General features: G+C 38.4%; 1 pseudogene; it reads left to right on the forward strand.

Annotated features, from left to right (window-relative positions):
- Positions 1 to 23331, forward strand: part of LOC109060493 — a 57587-nt pseudogene extending 34256 nt beyond the window's left edge.
- Positions 23332 to 24290: the final 959 nt, after the last annotated feature.

Below are 24290 nucleotides of genomic sequence, written 5' to 3' on the forward strand. Positions count from 1 at the left end.
AGTAGCATATCACACTTTGTAGGACTTTGTGGTTGACCAGAGCAAGTCCTTGTGGAGCTCCACATTACTCCCTGTGGTAATGCCTGTGAAAGTACCTGTTACATCATTGGCTAATGCCAGATTGCACAACTGAAGCGATCTGCGATATTGCAGACAGATGCAGGCGTATATAGACTACGTGGTAATAGTATGCGTACACCCCTATCTAATTAATGGGTTTAGGTATTCTAGTAACTCCAGTGAAGATCAATCTTAATGCTACACCACACAGTGATGTTCTAGGGAATAGTGTGCTTCTAAATTTGTTGCAACATTTTGAGGAAGGCACTTTTCTGCTCAAGCATGATGATACCCCATTGCACAAAGCAAAGTCCGCAGAGAAACTGATATCTGAGTCTGGTGTGTAAGAATTCTCTGGCCTGCACAAAGCCCAGACCTGGCCTCAACTGAACAGCTTTGGGATGAATTGGACACGCTTGTGTCTGAATGGGAACAAATCATGCAGCCATGTTCCAAAATCTAGTAGAAAGCCTTCCCAGAACTGTGTAAGCTGTTGTAGCTGTAAAAAGACAGATTAATAAAAAAGATTTTTTTTTTTTTTTTTTTTTTTTGTATACATGCACATATTGATGTCCTCATACTTTTATATAACATTACATGTAGTGTACACTACTGTACCAAAGTTGGGGGTCAGTATTGTGTTTTAATGTTTTTGAAAGAAGTCTGTTATGCTCACCAAAGCTGCATTTATTTGATCAAAATACAGTAAAAGTTATACTGTGAATTTTAATTACAATTTTAAAAAAAAGGTTCTTATTTAATATATTTTACAATTTAAAATTCCTGTGATGGAAAAGCTGAATTTTCACAAGCCATTTCACTGGTCTAGTGTTGCATGATCCTTCAGAAATCATTCTAATATGCTGTTCTGGTGTGTAAGAGAAATTTCTTATTGTTAACAAGGTTGCTGTTGGTCAATTTAATGTGTCCATGGTAAAGTATAATTTTTTTTTTTATATATAAAATCTTACTGGCCCCAAACTTTTGAATGGTAGTCTTTGTAATAGTTTTGCTGTTTCCTAGCCTGTATGAAGTCATTTATTTTTTATTTTTCTTTCTCAGGAGCCTATTTGAATATCTCTAGTATTCACTCATCTGGAGATGTATTTCCTGTTGGAGAAACTTTAGTGTACTATACAGCCACAGACCCTTCTGGAAACAATCGTACCTGTGAACTCATCATTACTGTACAAGGTACTGTATGTCAGCGTGGACGTCTTATTGTTGACTAAGAAATGTCATTCCGCAATGCATGCTACAGTGTACTCTGTGTACTCTGCTATAATCTGACTTGAATCTGTCTAGCAAGTTATGCTAAATGCTGTGAATTTTTCCAGATTATGCTGTTCCTATTTAAATAAAGTCAATTCTATGGTGCTGTTTCTGGCCTCAGGTTCAACCTGTGAGAAGCCATTTGTGCCAGTGAATGGGGATTTCTCATGTGCCAAGACAGAGGAGGGAACAAACTGCTCTCTGATATGCAGACAAGGTTACAGTCTCACCCAGGATGCCGTGCACAGCTATTTTTGTGCCAATAATGGAATCTGGGAGCCTCCCCGTTCACCAGACAGACCTGATTGCTCCCGTGAGTATTGCTTTACTCTTACGCAACATTTGTCTTTAATTTTTGCTCTACTGTTCGTAATTTCCACTTACAGACTCATGCATATACTGTCTTACACACTAGACAGAAAAAATTTTTGTTTATGTATGTGTCTCCTATGTATCTCCCATTTACAGAGAACAGAATTGCAAACAATGGCTTTAAGCCCTTTGAGATGTTGTTTAAAGCATCCCGCTGTGATGATCTTGACTTGCTAAAGTCCTTCACAGGGGAGTTTTCAACTGTTCTTAAAGATATGGTGAGATCTGACACACAAGTATATAGACATGTACATATACTATGGCCACATGACTTGAATTGTATCTTGTTTTTTTCTTCTTTTTCTTAATTTTTTTTAAATAATCATAATACCATAGGTCCCTAAAATCTGCAGTGGAGATGATGTCACCTGCAAACTGGAAATGACTTTACCTGGACAGTGCCTGGAGTATAACTATGATTATCCCAACGGATTTGCTATTGGTAAATAATGGCATGCTAATTCTTTTCACCTGACAGGATTATATTGTTAACTAAAAATAAAAACTATTAAAATTGTTTTTAGTAATTGAAATCAAGCTGAAATAAAAAATTAAAAAAACTTTAAATTTTAAAAACATTAATGTACAATGAAGATTACTAAATTAATTAATAACTGAAATGAAAATAAATTAAATAAATAAAAATTTGCGTTGATAGGATGATTTGAAAAAGTTTTTCCTCCAAATACTGTATGAGCACTTTTTTCAAACAATTCAACTATCTAGTTTTTTCTTACATTTATTTTTAAATTATTTTCTTATAGATTTTTTTTATCATAAACTGTAAATTCTTTTTCTTCTCCTCAGGTCCTGGAGGATGGGGCAGTAATTGGGGCTCTCAGAATGGTCAGGACTATGCATATTTTGACACTGGTTTTGCTCCAGAGCACCACTTGCAGCAAGATGGCTCATCACAGCATGGCTATTCCATGAGGACCAAACGACATAGAAAAATAACTGGCCCTACCAGAGAGCAAAAGATACAAATCCATTTCAACATCACAGGTAAAACAGTGATGAAAAAATTGTTTTACATCCAAAGCTAGTTGCAACTTCTCCCAACACCATTCCTTCTTCCCAGCAAGCATCCCACTGCCCTTGTCGAGGAACGATTCGGCGGAAATAGTCAATCAAAGACGTTTGCTGAGGGCACTTGAGCACCTGACCAATCGAATTAAGCGGACAATGAGCAAGCAACCATTCTCTACCTTCCATGTGTCATCAGAGATGATCGTTGCAGACCCCAAATCCTTGGAAAGTAAAAAGGCTACACTGTACTGCCGGCAAGGGTCTGTTCTCAAAGGCAGGGTGTGTGGTGAGTTTGAAAATGAAATACATGTTAATTTGCACATTCAAAAGGGCACATCTTATATATTCAGGGGTAAAAATGTGCTGATATCGATTCCGGAGTAATAAGCATTTTTGGATTAGGGTGAAGAGCTGCAAACGTCTGGAAAACATTTGCGGCAAACTATTTAATCACAAATTAACTGCAAGTATACCACAAAAAGTGCCAGCCAGTTGCATATGAACTAGGAACAAACACCTTTTTGACATTCCTGTTGGTTTTTGACCCATAGTGCAATGCCCAGTAGGGACATATTTCTCCCTGGAGTATGGCGAGTGTGAGAGCTGTTGGAGAGGGTCATATCAGGATGAGGAGGGTCAGATGGAGTGTAAGTCGTGCCCAGATGGCTTCTCCACTCTGCACCTCCATTCCCGCAGCCTGGCAGAGTGCAAAGGTAATCAGTCAGCTTGATTCATTGATCTAAAATGATCTGTCTGTATGTTTGTTCATAAATCTACTGATCACTCCATTCCATTCCAGTAGAAAGCTGCTTATACTATAGACGGGATGTCTAAGTGTGTCTCTGTGAGTGTGTGTGTGTGCATGTTTCCAGCGCAGTGCCAGCCTGGCAGCTCATCATTAACCGGGTTGGAGACCTGTGAGTCCTGTCCTTTAGGGGAATACCAGCCAGATTTTGGCTCTCAGGTCTGTCTGCCCTGCCCTTCCACCACGACCACTGTCAATAGAGGGGCTCTGGATATCAATGAGTGCGGTGGTGAGATGTAACAACTGAAGAATTATTACTAAAACACACCTATGAATTACTTAAACACATAAAATAAACATAAAAGCTAGATTTATTAGAAAATTACCATTTAGTTTTTAAAAACATTTGGTTTCTCTTTCTCTCCGTCTTTCCAGTACCATGTTCCGCTGGGCATTTCTCCCGGACAGGTCTAGTTCCATGTTACCCATGTCCCAGAGATTATTACCAGCCTGAGGAGGGCCGTTCCTACTGTCTCTCTTGCCCTTTTTATGGTACCACCTCAATAGCGGGGGCCAAAGTCATCCAACAGTGCTCCAGTATGTTTCTCTCCATTTATTCCAGTCATTTTATTTCCCTTTGGTTTCCTGCTGTTCAGTACACTGCTATCTATGTTTGTCTCTTGTTCTCACAAAAACTCCCATTATTTAATTTATTTAACAAAAATACAATAAAAATATAGTTATATAGTTCTTAAGCACTATAGAAGGGTGGGCTGGCAGATATAATGGGTGGGATACAGTTTAGAAATTTAGACTGTAGATATTGCTATTTTAACTATGCAACTTATTGCGGTGTTGTTGATATATGTACACTGAAAAAAGAGCAATATCATGCTTTTGTGGGCAGCCTATAGCGAACCATAGAATATCATTAACTTTCACAAGAAAATAAACTTTTTTTTTCTTTACTGAATAGTAAAAACCTCCCTCTGTGTTTTCTTTCTCTGGATCATTGTTTCTACACTGGTGATTCTTTTAACCAAAGTTTTTATTATACCAAACAAGGCCGTAATAATGTCTACTCTAGAACATTGGGGGGACCAGTTGTTTTGAGGAAAAAATAAAGACCAGACCTCTATGGTACTGGTATTTATTTAAAGGAACTAAATAAATATAGGAATTAAATCGATTTAGGGGAATAAATTAAAAGAATAGTAAAAGAACAAGAATAATATTTTTTTTTTAAAGTAATCAGTCTGAACTGTTTAAAATATGCACCATTCAATTTTATTTGTATTCATAATATGTTGAAATGGCAAAACAGAACAATGCTATGGTCGTCACATTCAATTAACTTAGGCCATGGCTATGAATTACATGAATCACAAATGACAGGCCTACATTCAGTTCAGTTCACTGGATATTGTTGGTCATTTATGTCATTGTAAAATAGCTATTAGACATTTAACTACATCGTACCTTCACTGAACGCGCCACAGTGAAATTCGTGCATTGATTTGATTGGACCAGAAACATAGCTTTTAAACCATCTTAAAATGCAACAGTTTTTTACTTTTATCCTATGAAAATTCTGAAAGAAAACGCTTCATGAGCCGACTGTTGCTATATAGTAATGAACGCAACTTTCATCGCACAAGCTCTTATTTTGGTGTTGTTGTTTCTAACATTGTGGTCATTTAAGCAGGCAGTTTGTTTCTTACATTCAATTTAACAGCAGTTACAGCAAGTCAAAATGAGTAAGCTTTCTACTGAACTGTATACATGCATTTTAAATGCTTATACTTTGTTCTTGCCCCATCCATGCAGTAAATGCACGTTATTGAATAAGCGAGGTTTTCTAGAAAATAATTCAACTGCTAAGGTAATTTCAGTGGTAGGCTAAGGCACATATTTATGTAGATATACGTATTAAACTCCCGTAATTCGCACACTGATATTTTTGCCCGTTTTCGCTCGTTGTCAGACTCTGCTTTTCCACAACAGACTGAAGCCTCTGCGTGAATGTAGCGCGCCTTTGATTTCAGCTGATAAAAGAAAAATGTTGCAATTTCTGGTGTTATTTTATAATTGTTGGGGCAGTCTTCAGCTCTTAAACATCTCAAAATACAGTCCGTTTCAGATTGCTTTTATTCACTGCATAAAAAGCAAAAAAAAAGAAGAAAAAAAATGCACCTATAGTTACCTATAGTTCTGATTGGGTGGGCAAGACAGACATTTGGATGGGCTCAGCCCATGCCTGGAGCCGGCCCCGAGTAAAATCATATTGTAAAATGTTATTACAATTTAAATTAACAGTTTTCTATTTTAAAATATTGGTAACACTTTATAATAACTGCACACTATTAATCATTAATTAAGCATTAGTAAACAGATAATTCATAATTTATAAAGCATTAATAGACATTAATAAGTAGTTTATAAACACAGATATAAATGCTGTATTCTTGATTTAAAAAGCATATCTATAATGTGTTTAATAACTTTATTGTCATACTTTATTCATGAACAATTTATCATTTCTAAATGAAGTATAGCATTATTTACAAACCAGTTATTTAGGAGTTGCCAGTGATTCATAAGATCACAAGAAATTGTAAGTAAATGTAGTAAATTCAGGTATTTATAAAGCATTTAGTAGTGGTCAGTTAACTATGTATGTGAGCTAATCTAAAGTGAGGACTAGTTATGCCTTGTAAAGCATTTATAAAGGATATTTAAAGGCTCAGTTATCTTCTATACAGGAAAAGGAAACAAACACAACACAGTGATACAGAACATAGAAATATTAACAGCCTTTAAATCTCATTTGTAAAAGCTTTACAAGGCATAAATAGTCCTCACTTTAGATGAGCTCACAAAAATAGTTAACATATGTTTTATAACTACCTGAATTAACCATGAATTACAGTAGAAATACATGTTAATAAACCATTTATTAACACTCTAAGTAACTATAACTATATGTCTGAATAATAAGATGTATGAATGCACATTTAAATAGTTTATTAATCATTTACTTACATTTTCTAAGTGATCTTATGAACCACTGACAACTCCTTTATAACTGGTGTGTAAATAATGCTATACTTCATTTAGAAATAATAAATTGATCATTAATAAAGTATGAAAAAACAATTATTAAATACATTATAGATATGCTTTTAAATCAAGTATAAAGCATTTATATCTGTATTTATAAACTGCTTATTAATGTCTATTAATGCTTTATACATGATGAATTAACTGTTTCCTAATGCTTAACTAATGATTAATAGCGTGCAGTTATTATAAAGTGTTACCAAAATATTTTATTCCTGTGATGGCAAAGCTGAATTTTCAGCAGTCATTACTCCAGTTTTCAGTGTCACATGATCCTTCAGAAATCATTCTAATATGCTGATTTAGTGCTCAAGAAACATTTCTTATTATCAGTTTTGAAAACAGTTGTGTTGAATAACAAGTTAAAAAGAACAGCATTTATTTAAAATAGAAATCCATTATAACGTTAGAAATACCTTTACTGTCACTTTTTATTAATTTAATGTGTTTTTTTTAATAAAAGTATTAATTTCTTTAAAAAATACCAAAAACCCCAAACTTTTAATTTATATTTCAAGATCCCAGATCTGAATATGAATATTAAAAGAATATTAATTTAATTCTTTCTGCGTCACTAGTGGGACCAGTAACCAGAATTTCCACTTGTCAGTTCTCTGCTAAACAGCTTATTATAGGTAGGCTTGGTAAGAGGAAGTATTATGTAAGGAATAACTGACGACGGGCCGTTGAATTATTAGAAAAATCATGCACACCCGAGGTGGTGATGCGGCCATTACACCTCGGGTGTGCATTATTTTTCTAATAATTCAACAGCCCGGAGTCAATTATTTCACTTATACTACGGTTACCACACCTCAAGACATTGATCAGATGATATATTCAAAGGGATTCGTCCAGTTTTTGTACTTAAACAACTATTTTAAATATTAATATTTCTTCCGCATCTCATCCAACACCTTTTTTCCTGGTTCCAAAACTTCATTTTTAAAGCTGGTAATGGAGGCTTGAGCTGTTGATAGCATTCTAATGCAGTTATTAATTAAGTTATTAGAAAGAGAGCGAGAGAGACAGAGACACACAGAGAAAAAGAAAGCGAGAGAGAGAGAGCTTGTGTGAATTAGGCTACCTCTGTGTGTCCCTCAACGGTGTTCTGCAGCAGCGTCTCTAAACAGCGCTGTTATTACCTCGCTAGTGAGAAATGTCATGTGTATTTACTTTTGGAAAATCGTCTGTCATGTTGTAGTTTTTGTTAGTTCTGTGTACTGTATAGGTACAGTATGCTAATTTCCGTTATTACAGTTAACTATGCCAAATGATATGAAACTGTAATGCGGTCAAGAGAGCTGCCTACGTTCACTGTGCGTTTCCCTGAAAATAATTGCACACCTCAGAACGTTCGTCAGCCAATCAGATTCCAGCATTAAACGGCCCTGTAGTACAAAACATAAATAAATGACACACTTCACCTTTAATGTGATATAAAGTGATGCTTGTGCAAGACCATGGTGTGTAGAGGGTTTCTTCATTCATTCACCAATGGAATGTAAAGGTCATTTTCAGGCTTTGGGTAGGTGTGTGAACGATTTGCAATGAGAATCCAATGCACATATTGGAATCTGATTCTCTGTACACACAGGAAAAAAGTGCCTCAGTGTGGAAAAGATGAGGATGATGAATGCCTCTGGAAAATGTTTTCCAGTTTTGACAGCAGGATTTCTCCTCTTTCACATCTTTTTTTATGTGTGTTGTGCTTATTCTGTCCATTTCATTTTCTAATTTCTTTCTCCTCCTTTTTCCCTCTTTTTTCTTGCTCTGACTCAGGCTTTGGCTCTAGTTTCCTGCCTAAAGAGGAAAGTGAAACTGCAGCGCCAGAAGTTGTTGTTAGAAAGGATTATCAAGCCAGTAGCCAGGTAAGTTATCACTCTCAGTAGTTGATACCCAAAACTGGAAATTAATCTTTGTGTGTTTGGATCACATGTTGTGACCTTAAAAGAATTTGGATGCTTACGTCATACCTATAAATTTATGAATGCCTGTGCATTAAATACTAAATACCAAATGTCTTATTTTAAGGCAAGATAGCACGAATAACATTTCACAAAGTCATTCTGCTTATCAATGTTATAAAGTTCACTTGTGTGAACCGAAAAATGACATCACACTGCCACTAAATAGTTATTATTATTGTTAAAATAATACTAAAGGAAGTTCTTGTATCATTTTGTTTGAAGATTCCTATTGCTTTGCTATGTTACTATTTCTGAAATTACATTCAGATATGGTTTTGGTTAATAGTGAGGCTTACTTTTTGTTGGTGTCACAGCACCCCCTACGGGCTAAAGTAAAATAGCTGAAATTGTAGGTATTTCTCTCCTGCAGATGTTCCATGAATGTCTCCTGAATCCGTGTCAAAACCAAGGCACTTGTGAGGAAGTCGGCGTAGGATATGTTTGCACCTGTGTTCCAGGATTCACAGGTTTGGCATGTTCTGTAGCCATAATTCACAAGTAACATTGGAAAACCAGCTGTTAAGTTCAGTTGGCTTCTGGAAAACATCTTTGTCAACCTTTATAGTTGCCCTATGTATTGTTTTCTAATACTTTTTGTAGTTCTATGTACTGCAATGTGTTTCAAGTTGTGTTTCAGACAGCTCAGCTGAGCCAACTAAATTTGGTTTAATGCAGTTAGTCTGGTATTACATTATATAATTTTGAAAGATTAGCCTCTGTGGTTGAGATGAATCACTGCCCACTTTTTGCACATTTTCCTCATTCATTCCCTTACAGGAGCCAAGTGTGAGAGCGACATTGATGAATGTGATTCTGCTCCTTGTCAAAATGGTGGCTTGTGCAGAGATGGCATGGGAGATTTCCAGTGTCAATGTCAGCCTGGGTTTGTAGGTAAGAGAAAGCCCACTCACATAGTCTGACATCATCTCAACTTCACGCTGGGGAATCCCAATGTAACTGTAAAAGCCGAGTCCTACCATTGAAATGTTTGAGGCAATTAAACCCAAAATTCCTAACTGTTGAGGGTTCTGAAACTTTCCTTTAGTCTAACCATTGTGATGGATTGAGCTGTCTCTGATCTCTTGAGTCTGGCAGTGGAACTACACAAGCTCTCATTCTCAGAACCTTACAACACTTTTTCCATTCAGGCCATTGTCTCTCCTCATTAAAACATGGCCCTGATTAAGCATGTGGCTGCCCTAGATATGGAGAATTTAATTGAAGTGTTTTTGTTCTTTTCAACTCTGTGTATGTGTCTGGGGTGTTTTGTTCGAGGTGGCAAGCAAGGCAAAAATTTAAAAGAAAACAACTGAAAGTACGAAGATAAATCAAAACAATAAAATGAAATATGATCTCAAACAGTTTGTAAACGGCTTACTTGAATCTAAAGTAACAATATTCAACATTAGCCACGTTCCACTTTTTGTGCTGTTCTATTATTGATGAAATGGAAATGCATAAAAAAAGTTTGAAAAATCTTTTTCCTTTATACTGATAAAATGTGTTTAATGACATCATCATTAAAATAATAATACGTTTTGGTGTATCGTAAAAGAAATCTGCCCAGACATGTGATGTGACTTAAGGTTTAATAGATAGTGTGGCAATATAAATAATAACAGGAATATTGAAGTATTGGTTGCTTGTTGATTGTCACAAGTGTGAGGTAAAATTCTGTTCCACATGTTTTTGAGTGTGTTTGTGTCTTGTGTTGTGTTTTGCCTCTGGAAGGCTTGATGTGTGAGGCAGAGGTGAACGAGTGCAACTCTTCTCCATGTTTGAATGAAGGACTCTGTGTGGATGAAGTGAATCACTTTACATGTAGCTGTCCAGATGGATTCACAGGTCAGCACCTCACCCCTGCTACACCTGTTCACTTACATATAATGCCATTCATATTATTTATAATACATTAAAGTGGAAGTTCTTAAATTGTAGCGCACCAATCAAGTTACAAGGAATATCTTTGTCATTTACATCTAGGTTCCCGTTGTGAGTTGGAAATAAATGAGTGTGCTTCCAGCCCATGTCAAAACGGAGGTGTTTGTAAAGATTTGGAGGGTGGGTATTTCTGTACATGTTCTCAGGGCTTCACTGGAGACAACTGTGAGGTTGAAGTTGATGAGTGCTACAGCGACCCCTGTCTAAATGGAGGAACATGTGTGGATGCTATCAATGATTTCAGGTTAGCGAGGAAGCCTTTGTAGAAACTGATCATGCATATGCATTAGGAGGATGGTTATAATGTATTGTATTTGTTACAACTGACATATGATAGATAACAGACTTTGTCTCACATTTGTGACCAGGTGTGAATGTATGAATGGATACAGAGGCAGACTGTGCCAGGTGGACGTAGATGACTGCGATCCGAATTTGTGTTTGAATGGTGCGACCTGCGTGGATGGAGTGGCCACTTTCACCTGCCGATGCCCTCCTGGGTTCAACGGAACCAGGTGTGAGACAGGTATAGAGGGAAAAAGATGAAAAAATAATGGAAAATCATCATCATAGAAAGAAGTTTTACAAAGGCTTGTTAGAGATAGTCTTTGTATTTTCCTATTTTACTCTGTAAAGCTGCTTTGACATAACCAGTATTGTATAAAGCGCCATACAAATAAAGGTGACTTGACTTGACTTTGTGTCAGTTTAATTTAGATGCGTTCCCAGAAAAGTGTGCAAAATTCCTAGAACCACTTAAAAAGATTCAGTAGACTGTTAACTTTCACACCCTGTTATACAGAATCCATTTTTCATAGATGTTTTCAGATAAAGTTTGATGTACTGTGATGACAAACTAACTTTCAGAACCAAAAGCTTCCTCCCCAGTCAAAAATGATCATTTAGTAGAATTAATCTACAAAAACATATGCCTTGGACTTGGACAGATGAATGTTAACAATGATAACAAAATTATGAATTATTTATTTTTATAAATAAAAATGCTATAATTTACACACACACACACACACATATACATATATATATATATATATACACATATACATATATATATATATATATATATATATATATATATATATATATATAAAGTATATTGTATTTTGTGTTAAAACCTAATTAACATTGCGAGTGCTCTGGTAACATTACGATCAGGGACCAAAAATATACTGATAAAATATAATGTATAATATGACTCCTTGATAATTACATATCATCTGTGGTCTTTTCCCCTTTTTTTTCAAACAGAAATGCCCTACTCCTTTGATCTGGAGTTTGAAGTTTCTGGTATCCATGGTTACGTGATGATGGATGGTCACATGCCATCACTTACACAGATCACATGTACATTTTGGATGAGATCATCAGACACCATTAATTATGGAACTCCCATCTCTTATGCTGTGGAGGGAAGTGACAATGCCTTCCTCCTCATTGACTATAATGGGTGAGAGTTTTGTTTAAAAGTTGCAAAATTTGCATTTACGCAACTTAATTAAATACATGCTATGACCTGTTTAACATTTTTACATTATGTAAGTTCACTTTACCTACAGTACACCTTACTCTTATTTAACGGTCACTCTCTTTTTTTTCTTAAATTCTACTCTTTTACTCTTCCCTTTTGTTTCTCTTACTTTCAGGTGGGTCTTGTATGTTAATGGCAAGGAGCGGATCACCGACTGCCCAGCAGTAAATGATGGCCTCTGGCACCATATTGGTGTATCATGGCGCAGCAAGGATGGTGATTGGAGAGTTTATATTGATGGGAGCCCTTCAGATGGAGGGAAAGGACTATCAGTTGGCACTACTATACCAGGTTGACCTTTTTACCTAATAAAGAATTCTCACACTCAGTTCAAGACACTTTTATTGCTTTATGGTGCTTCAAAGAGAATATGTGTCCAGAAACTGAAATGTTTGCTCTATACTTACTTTAAACAGGAGGGGGTGCTCTGGTACTTGGACAGGATCAGGACCAGAGGGGAGATGGCTTCAATCCAGTGGAGTCCTTTGTGGGCACTCTTAGCCAGCTTAATATATGGAACTATGTTTTAACACCACAGCAGGTAACAGTTTAAACACATTCCTTAATCTTACTCTTAACAGAGAACAGAGATAAAAATTCAGAACTGCTCTATTCTCAGATCAAGTCTCTGGCCAGTAGCTGTCCACGTGATCTGCAGAAAGGGAACGTGTTTGCATGGCCTGACTTCTTAGGAGGGGTCACGGGCCGAGTAAAGACCAGCAGCAAAGAGCATTTTCTGTGCTGGTAAGAATCAAGTCAAGTCATATATTATTATCATTCAATCATGTGTGTGCATGGGAGAACAAAACACTGCAGGCCTTGTAGTGAATTTTCCTTAATATTTCTATCACACAGTAACAACAGTACCCAAATTTTTTATTTTATCAAATGTATCCTTATATGTAACTACCTAACTCATATAAATAATTATAAACTTTGAGAATAATATATCAAAAATCAGTGCCATGAATAAATATGTTGTAGTGGTGAGAAAGTGTAACGTGTTGTCCACCGTTTTGGTCTTTTAGACTGCCCCCTGGTGGAGGCTTCGGTTCCTCAACTGCGCTCATCCAGTAAAGCTGTGAGTTCGGGCTCTAAGGTGCAGTTCTCTTGCAGTCCTGGGTTCTATCTGGTGGGGGAGCCGGTGCAGCAGTGCTTAAACAGAGGCCAATGGAGCCACGCAGAGCCAATATGTGAACGTGAGTGATGGGGATGCACAGATATGCAACAGAGGACACACAAACGTATATTCTGGCTGTTTAAACCACCACACGTTCAAAATGACCATTACAGCCACATATACAACAATATACTTATGCTGTACTGATGTACAATCATACACCTTAAATGTAACATTTTCAAACACTGATAAACACATACCATATCACAAATAGATACATAGTTTGTGCACATACTCACATGTACTGCATATACACACAATGTAGTATTAACATTACTCATTACCCAGTACCAGGACCATCATTAATCTGTACTAGGGCCTTTCTCTGTATCTGTAGGTGTGGAATGTGGTCCTCCGCCCGACCTGGAGCACGGACAGTATCATGGAGAGGATTTCTATGCTGGGAGCACAGTGCTTTATCAGTGTAAACCAGGGTTCTACCTGCTTGGGGAGAGTAAGATGTTGTGTGCCATCAATGGTGAATGGATTGGCAACCCACCTGCATGTCTGGGTAAGAGATACACAGCAAATCAGGGAAAGAACCTGGAAGAGGCATTGAATAGACAATAGGTCTATACCAGAATTATCAAATATCACTATACACAGGTGCACCTGGAACCTGGAATATCATTTTACATTTTGTTTGTCCTTTGCTTTTGTGTTTGTTTGTGCTTATATTACAGATGTGGACGAATGTTCTCTGGGCTCTGAATGTAATGAACATGCTAGTTGCCAAAACACTGATGGCTCACATATATGCACCTGCATACCCCCTTACAGTGGAGATGGACGAAACTGCACAGGTAACACAATCTCATAAATTGGACATTTAAAGTTTCAACAGGTACATTTATTTTTGTTTTTCTTTATTCTCACTAGAGCCAGTAAAATGTAAAGATCCAAGTGTTCCTGAGTTTGGGCACCGTGAGGGCAGTAATTTCATCATGGGCAGTGAGGTGGTCTTTTCCTGTGAGGAAGGCTATGAGCTGATTGGCTCATCCCATCTGTCCTGCACAGAAGAAGGGATTTGGAAGGGAGATTTCCCATACTGCAAAGGTAGGCCTAGCTTTCAGATCTGTCTATTGGTGCTACTGTTTGTTTACATATAGCGCTTTTCAACAGCATGGTACGGCTCCGTATGTCTCACTTTTGGGGGGTTTTCCACTGTGTACAGTACCTAGTACCAAGTACGTTTTAGTAGCACCTTAGTTGAGGTTCCAAGTGAGCCGTACTGATAGTAAAATGTGATGTGTAAACACTGCAGGTCACTGATTGGTCAGCAACAGCCACCTCAGAATCATTTGTTTGCATGACTTGCTTTAAACGACCGTCACACGTAACTTGAAAAAAGAAATGGCTGTATCGTGGTCAGTAGATGAGCTGGCAGTGCTACTAAAGCGATAAGCTGAGTCGGGTTTACCCATTATTTGGAGAAAAAAGCACCAATAAACTACCATTCAACTGTTGGGGTTAGTAAGATTTGTTTTAAAATAAATTAATTTTATTCAGATAGGTACCATTAAAATGGGAAAAAAAGTTGAAAGTTCAGCTTTGCCATCACAGAAATAAGTTACTTTGTAAAATTTATTAAATAAAATATAATTTTTTTATCAAATAAATGGAGCCTTGTTGAGCATAAAACATTATAATAAAACATAAAAAAAATTGCACTGATCGCAAACGTTTGAACTGTAGTGTAGCAAATAACAAAACAACGTGAGCACACATAACAATTACTTGAACATAATTCTTGTTTTATTCTTCACTAAAATAAAAGGTGCCAAGCTTATGCTAATGGAAATATAACGAAAATATTCTGAATGTTATTGGTAATAGTAACAAACTCATGAGAGCTTTTGGGATCCAAATGGTTCTGTGTAAATGTAAATGTTATCCAACCATACACAACACACATACATTGTTTCTTAATTTCAGTGAGAAACTGACCTGATTCTAGTGATTCTAAAGATTCTAGAGTGTGTATATATAAGTACCTCATAAACAATTGTTCGGCATTGTTGAGTCCATGTTACTGGAACAATTTAGTATTTTATAATACCAGCAAACATCCTGAACCTCAGTTAGCAGCTTTTATGGGGCTTTTATATTTTGTCAACTCACCTGTATGTCAATCAAAGTTACATGTATTTTGTTTTGGCGGAGTACCGATACAATCCGAATGCATTGTTTTCCTAACATAAGAGAACTTAAAGGGGTCATAAACTGAGAGATAAAAATTTCCCTTGATCTTTTGACATATAAGAGGTCATTTTACTGTGAAAACGTCCTGGGTTGCGTTTCCCAAAAGCTTTGTAAGCCTAAGAAGTTCGTAAAAACGATCGTACGACCGATCTTAATATTACGGTCTGTTCCCCAAAAGCATCGTAACTGAAGTATCACTTGAAAATCATCGTAGATCTACAAGTGCTCTGGAGTAATCATAAAGCCCTAAGTGCATCGTAAAGGAAGACAGATTTATGCGGTCACCTGCAGGACAATTGACAGATTGCACCTTTAACTTTATTCAAGTGCAATGTGATTATATTATAAGGATTTGATTGTACTTTATAGTACATTTTATTACTTGTTTTTTGTTGTTGTTTTAAAATAATTTATAAATGAAAACTAATTAAAAAGGACAGAAAAAAAGAAATACACATCTAAATTAAATGACTGAACAAAAAAAAAATGAATAAAGGAAATAATGTAGGAAATATACTTCAAAGACTGGTGGGGGGTGGGGTGGATAATCTGTCAATGACTTGCTGACTTGCACGAAAACCAGCAACCTATTGGACCCAGAAATAATGTCTATATATTTATATATATTATTACTATTATGTAAAGTATAATATTATACGTATAATGCAATATAATATAATATAATAAAAATATTATATTGCATTATATTATATTATATTATATTATATTACATTATATTATATCTGAGTTGTCTGGAACACAGCATTAACTTTAACATTTTAATAACCGAGCGTGTACTACAGTTACGAACCATTCTAAGGTGACATTTCAGCACTTGACAAATGGAAAGCGACTCCTAAGTAGTACTTAAAGCACGGCTACGTGCGATTGTGTTAAGTGCATTTTTGGGAAACGCATGTGAAACAATAATGAATGATCGCAAAATGACTCGTAGAAAATTAACTTAAGCTCTAAGATCAATCGTTAACGGGAAACCCGGCCCTGTAAGTATCAGAACTCAAAGCATTCTTGTTAGTTTAAAAACAGCTTATATTGAAGCCAATCTGCCAAAACAACAGGATGTGGATTGTGCCACCTTATTATGTAATAGTGTGCTAAACCCTGCCTCCGTAGAAGAAGATCAACGCCTGCTTCTACATCACTGCCTGTTTAGCCCTGCCCACCCATTCACACATGTAGTGTAAATAATGAGAAAGGGAAACACAGGTCTACGCAGAAAGAAACCAAACAATAAAGATGCTCAGAAGACAACAAGACGCTTTGCATTGCCTTCCTTCTGATCCCAACATTAGGAAAGAGAGGATGAACTTTATTTTTACTGAAGTTCCAGACTGCGTCTGTTAGAACTTGGTCCTTTGTTCCCTTGATTTTACCATGGATTCATTTACCAACAAGGCACAATTTTACGCAGGATTTTTAGTCAGATTGAAACTAAAAGTCGATGCTGTGCGACTATATTGGATCTAACAGTAATGTCGTACCACACAAGTGTGAGTAATTGTTTTTATTATGTGGTCACTGTTGCTTTGTTATTACAGATCATTTGATATATACTGATTATTTATGCATTTGTAACCTACAGTAATAACAGCAGCGTCCATCTGTGAAGGATGTAGGCTGTCAAACATACACAACTGTTAGCCAATCATAGCAGTGGCCGTTTACTTTAGAGTCAACAATCAGCCACACCTATTCAAACAGAGCGTTCCCATGAGGGGGGTCAAAACAGGACAGAAAATAGCCTATTACTTTTAAATTATGATATTTTTGATGTAAAAACGTAATAACATTATTAGTGGACCTCAGAGAGAGAACAGTACAAAATATTAAAAAAGGGCGGTTCATGACCCCTTTTTAATGCAGTGATGACAACAATTACTGTCTGAAGTCTGCATTTCACTGAAAACACTGAACATAAGCTGTTTCTAATAATTTCCCCTAACAGCCCTTTCCTGTGCACATCCCACTCTCCCTGAATATGGAATCATGAAAGGGTCAAACTTCACATACGGAAGCAAGGTGACTTTCAGGTATCACTGTCACTGTTAGATGTAGAGTCAGTTTCTAGAGGTATTGTACAGCTAATTTTAAGAGATCTATTTAAATATGGGAGAGACTATTTCTGTTTAATAGCATAATATTTTTTGAGGGTTTGTATGCAAATAATCTTTGCATTTTCTGCTCTGCTGCAGTTGTGAGAAGGGGTATGTCCCTCAAGAGCCAATAGAAAGCCAGTGTCAATCAGATTTAAAGTGGAGCAGAGAGCCCCATGTTTGTCAGCCTGTTACCTGTGGTGAGCCCCCATTGGTTGATTATGCTGAGTATACCCTCAACGGGAAAGTGTACCTCTCCACGCTAACCTATACCTGCATAGAAGGATACAGGTAAAGTCTGATACATTTATATCACTTTATGACTTTATGGAAATTGTAGCAGGAACAGGACAGGGGACCAGTATTGACATGTGTGCCTTAGGTTGCCGACCCCTGGTATATATATATATAAAAAAAAACATTTCTGGATGGTATGGTTGCTTTTCACACATCTAGATATCAGAAAATGCATTGACTTTCCTTTTTTTTTTTGGTGTAAAGTTTGCAGGGTGCCATGGAACTGAAGTGTGAGTCATCAGGAGAGTGGGCATCTCCTCCCCCCATCTGTGCCAGAGTGGACTGTGGCAAACCTCCTCCTTTGAAGGATGCTGTGATTAAGGGCAACAACTTTACACTGGGTAGCATGATCATCTATGTTTGCAAAGAGGGGTAATTAACTTTATATATGCATGTTTTTGTTGCCAATGGATTTGATCCTTTTGTTTGATGTCGTATTAAATATCTTTTTCAATCACTGCGTTGTAATGACATGATAACAATGATTTGTAAAATATTGTCTTATTGTAGTTACACCCTCCTTGGGTGTAGAAACTCAAGAATGCCTCCCAAGTGGCAACTGGACTCATAATTCTGCCCAGTGTGTGCCTCGGTCTTGTGGACCACCACCCCAAGTTGACCATGCCCTACCTGACGCTGGACACCAGCTTTTTGGGGACACTGCTATCCTACTTCTGCGATGATGGCTACATTGCTGGCAACAATACAAAACTCTCTGCAATGCCCAAGGTGTTTGGGCACCCCCAGATGATTTTGGCATTCCTCACTGCATTGCCAACTTCTGCCAGCGTCCCCCGGATTTACCTCACGCCATTCTGGACTCCATCAACAAACCAAAGTATGCAAGCAACACAGAGGTCAGCTACAAGTGTGAGGAGGGATTTGTTCTCAACACAACAGGAACCCTGAGGTGCATGATAGGAGGAGAGTGGACACCCTCGCCTTTGGACATTGGCTGTATGCCTGTCAGATGCTCAAAGCCAGACAGTATTGAGAAGGGCTATGTAAGTGGGAACAATTATAGTTTTGGAGCGGTGATTGCGTACAGCTGTGATAAAGGATATTTCATTCGTGGAGAGAAGAGGAGAATTTGTAAAGCCAATGGTGAGTGGGGAGGTGTCTTGCCCACATGCCAGCCTATTTCCTGTCCCAGCCCACCTCGCTTGGCAAATGGTTTTATCCAGGTAAATACAGTACCGTCTCCCTGTAATGCAAAATATCTTGGTACCAAATTTGATTTAAATTTTTAGTGTTTTATTTCTAATTTTGCCTGTTAGCACATTTTGAGCCAATTAAATGTATTTCTTAATAATTTATTTAATCCATAATTACATATGTATGATACTTTTTTCCCCATAGGGCCAAATAAGAAAGAACGGCTATGTGTACAGCAGTAGAGTGACCTATGCTTGCAATGATGGTCATCGCCTAACCCGGAAGGCCTGAACGTATATGCATGGCCAATAAGCAGTGGTTCGAACAACAATCCTCCTGTTTTGTGTCCTCCTCACATGCCCTACCCCCACCTGATATAAAAAATGGCCGTTATCATGGCTCCACATTTGAAGTTGGCAGCAAGGTGAAATTTGCCTGCAACCGAAGGATATGAACTCATTGGAGATTCTGTATGGACTTGTTTAAAGTTTGGAAATTGGGACAAGAGTGTAACCCCACGTTGTTCCCCAGTACAGTGCCCTGAACCACCTTTAGAGGAGAATCACCTTGTACTGCGTGGATTAGATTCTGACTCAGGCATTGTGGAGGCTTTCTTGTGAGGAAGGGTATGTTCTCCATGGTGCACGAACTCTTCTTGTTGTACCCTGTCCCAGGAGTGGAATGAGACTCTTTTCCTGTCTGCAAACAAGTCTTCTGTGGACCCCCCCCTGAGGTTGCCTTTGGTTGACCCATCCAAAAGCACTGTCCTACTTTGGTAGTGTGGTAACCTTCTCGTGCATGGTTGGCTTTACACTTCGGAAGGAAGCTTCTGTCCGCTGCCAGGCAGATGGGAACTGGAGTAAACCTTATCCCGAATGCATTCCTGTTGAATGCCCACAGCCTGAGGACATACCAAACGGAATTGTGGATGTTCAAGGACTAATGTATCTTAGTACTACTGTCTATAGCTGTTAGGCAGGGTATGATTTAGCAGGTAACAGCACTGTGCTTTGTGTGGTTCAAATAGTGGACAGTGGATAGGAGGTGTACCTGTATTCACCCGTCTATTATACTGTTAAGTGTGCTGCACCCAAGGAGATTCCCAATGGTTATGTTAGGTACACCAGGCTTCAGTTTAGGGCCAATCAGTTACATATTCCTGCCACAGGGCGGTACAGCTTACAAGGCCCAGAAACCCTTACCTGTTTTGGATAATGGACAGTGGCAGCAGGAGGCTCCTACTTGTGTGCAGATCTACTGTTCTCTCCTCCAAAACCAATTGAGAATGGCTTTGTAGAAGGGACGGGACCGCAAATTTGGGGGTTACTATCTTCTATTAGCTGCTTCCCAGGTTTCCTACTAGTTGGTAATAATCATCTCACCTGTGAAGAAACTGGCTGGTCAAGCTCTGAGCCCAAATGTATTCCTGCTTGACTGCGGCCTGCCTCCACATATTGATTTTTGGCTGACTACTCAAAGGTCAAAGAACAATCAGCAGAAGACGATGGCACTTACAAGCCACACATTTACCAGTAGACACAACAGCTTTTTACATGGTTCCCTGGTTCAATATCATTGTCATGCTGGGTATGTAATTAACGGTGACATTGTGTTTGATGTGCCAAGACCAGAGGCACATGGAATGGAACTGCCCCTGTGTGTGCTCCGGCACAATGTGACACTCCACCCAGCCCTGAATATGGATCAGTTATGGTAACAGATAGCGTTCTTGTGCAGCCTTGCAGAGTACAGTTGCTAGGAGGAGGGTTACGAGCTTAATGGACAGACCATCCGACAGTGCATTTCTGGGAAGCAGTGGAGTGATGACACACTCCTCGCTGTTTTTGCCCATCTCTTGTGGTAACCCTGGAGGCATTGCTAATGGTGAGGTGATTGGAAAATACTTTCATTTCAAGGCGCTTATTCCCTATGACGTGTCATAAAGGGTTTTGTCCTTGAGGGTGTTGAAACTAGAACTTGCCAGGTTGATGGGAAATGGGATAACAAAGCTCCATCATGTAGAGCAGTCTCCTGTGGGCGCCCTGTTGTATCAAAGGATGTTTTAGTAAGAGGAGATGACTATAAATTTGGAAAGAGGGTTGTTGTTCAGCTGCAATCTCGGCTTCATCCTCAACAGGGAACACCAACCATTGTTTTGTTTAGCCAATGGCAGTTGGAGTGAGGCTCCTCCAAAGTGCCTCCCAGCCAATTGTGGTCAACCACCGGTAATCGAAAATGGCAGAGTGACAGGCACGGATTATGGTTACAATGGTATGGGTTAGGTATGCTTGTGATATTGGTATACGTCTTAAGAGGAAATCCTACACTAATATGCAAGAGCTGATGGACTATGGGATGACCCTCCTCCACGGTGCGACATAGTCACATGTGACCCACCCTGAGGACATTAGCCATGGTTACCTGAATGGATCAAGCTTTAATTTCGATGATGTTGTTGAGTATATTTGCTTTCCCAGGCTATGAGGTTTTTGGCAGTCCAGTTTTTACGATGTGCTGCTGAGGGTGTCTGGCTGGGACAAGTTCCAGAATGCCGACCTTGTGTTTGCAGTCCCCCCAGTTCTGAAATACGGTACTATTCTCGGCCGAGACCACACCTGTGGGTGGTGCAAGCATCTGGTTCCGATGTAATGAAGGCTACAAAATTCTTGGCCCCACAGAGGCCATATGCGACAAGGGTGGAGTTTGGAGTCCAGGAGTACCCATCTGCACCCGAGGGAGATGTTCCAGCCCTCCTCCAGCTGTGCCTAATGCTTGTCGTACAAGGCACTGCTGTCTACTCTATTAAAATGACACTGTCACTTACCGTGTAGGCCCAGGATATCATTTGAAAAGGTTTTCCCCCATCTTTCCTGTGGCAGGTTGGGCAGATGGTGGAGAGCCAAACCTGAACTGTGAACCCATTTCTTGTGGAGTTCCTCCTCTTATCCCTAATGCAGAGACTGCTGGAGTGGTGTTAACCTATGGCAGCAATAGCTCAGTATCAGGTAATCTGACATCACATAAACATAAAAAAAAAAAAAAAAAAAAATTAAATTGTATAAATAAAACTTCTGAAGAGGCTTTAAAACTGAATGTTTTCCACTGACACAGTGGTAAAGACAGTTTTTGGAATTAGCAACAAAGACAGACTCAATAACCTGTCAAAGTGATGGCACCTGGTCCAAACACAGCGTCAGATGTCGGACCTTACACCCTGCAGACCTGCCTGCAACCTCACCCATGTAGTCCATCACGGGCAAGCAGCTCACACCTGTAGGGGGCACAGTCATAATTCGCGCTGTAGACCAGGGTACTATCTTGAGGGACCTGGATTATCTGAATGTTCATTGTAAGTGATATGTCAAAGATAATTTCATTTTGTGTGTCTTCATTTGGTGATAATTTTGTCATTTTCCAATGATGTCTCAGGATGGTTATTGTTCCCTTTTATTTGATTCAGGTCTCTGGAAAATGGTCTCCACCTTTCTCTTCCAAGTCTTGTGTGCCGGTTATTTGTGAGAAGAAAACCTCTCCCCATTCTCAATGGCTTGGTTGAGGGCAAGAGCTACAATTATGGAGATGTTATTAGCTATACTTGTCTACCAGGATTTGAACTACAGGTACATTATTTTTATTCATCCCATTTTCAAATGGCTTTTGCCTTTTAAGGTAGGTGCAGGGATGCTAGAGCCTATCCCAAGTGTCTCAGATCATAGGCAGGGGGCACCTTAAAATAATGGCAGTTACTCACAGGCATTTAGACCTTTATGTAGTTAAAACAAATTAATGTCAGTGTCAACAAGCTTAGTTATTTTGCAACAAAACAGCATGAAAGTGAAGTACTATAAACTAATGCCATATTCCCCCAAATCATTGCCCCAGTAAATGTTTTTCTAATAAGAGTGAATAAGAGCAAACCAGGAATGAATGATGATATTCCTTATTTGTTGTCATCCAGGGGGATTTCTGTTCAGACATGTCAAGTGATAAAACTGGGGTGTAACTCAGCCAGTGTGTGCTGGTAAAGACTTTTCACAAATGCAAAATCATGCTAATGTAGTAAGAAAATTAATGTATTATTATTAATATTTTTATCATCCTGCTTGATCTCTAAACTCATCTTTTGTCCCTTGTTGTTCAGCTCTGTGTGTCATGTGTCCTCCACCTGTGATTCCCCATGCAGTTACTGTGTCTAGTGTTCAGACATACCAAAGTATTGTTAGGTTATATGTGTTCCTCCAGGGCTGAGGTTTTTTGAGTTGGTTCACCAGAGCCCTGCACTTGTCAAGCAAATGGAAATGGAGCTTACCTACACCATCATGTGAATGTAAAGAAAAAATAAACGGTTACTCTTAGCTTTTAAGTCTTTCAGTGTTCCTCTATTTAACTTTTTTTTATATTTTCTCATTCCTTTCTCATTTTCACACAATTTACATTACACACAAACTCTCAGTTTCCTGGTGGCTGTGAGAGGATAACAGACTACTGAATGGCCAAGGTGGCAGGAGCACAACCTGTCCAGCGGACGTGCTCGTGAGTTTCACTGTGACAAGCCGACACACTGCAGGGAGAATCTGCAGGGGAGAATCCTCTATCTCATGTTGTGTGGGAACGGCTCCTGGAGTTCACCTTTTCCCCTGTCTGTTATACGTATGTCAAACACTATGGTTTTTCCAACAAGGACCACATAAAGTTGAACATGCAATTTCTAAGAACTAATTACTTCATTGTGGATCTGATCTTTTTTTTTGTTTTGTTAGTCAGCAAAGCCATTCCGAATATCAGATAAAATCGCTTGAAGATACCGTACATGACGCTCAATTTGATCCCCCCACAGCACAAAACTCATGCCCCTCTCCTCGTCGGCTGGGACTGAAGGCAGTGTTGTTAACACCTAACTCAGACGGTTTTCCTGGTAGGCCAGTCAGTATCAGTCAGTTGTCCTAAAGGTCAGCGGGGTCAAAGGTAACCAGAGAAAAAAGTCTCGCCACCTTAAACTTGCAGGAGACGTGATCAGACCTGGGACCCCCATAAGTGCAGTGTGTGAGATTGTGAGTACAAACATTCGTTATTTCCACCTTTACTGTATTTTTCACGTGGGGCTTTACCATGATAAAAAAAAAATCTATATTAATATATGATTTTATAGCCCCAAAGCATTTTGCACCAAAATGTCAGGGGAGATTTATTCCACAAGTTACATTTCAGAATGTTTTTGGCAATCCTATCATCACAGTACAGAGAGGAATATATTTAAAATAAATTGTTCTTGATTTGGGTCAAA

This window comes from Cyprinus carpio, chromosome A7, assembly GCF_018340385.1.
Source record: "Cyprinus carpio isolate SPL01 chromosome A7, ASM1834038v1, whole genome shotgun sequence".
Lineage (NCBI taxonomy): Eukaryota > Metazoa > Chordata > Actinopteri > Cypriniformes > Cyprinidae > Cyprinus > Cyprinus carpio.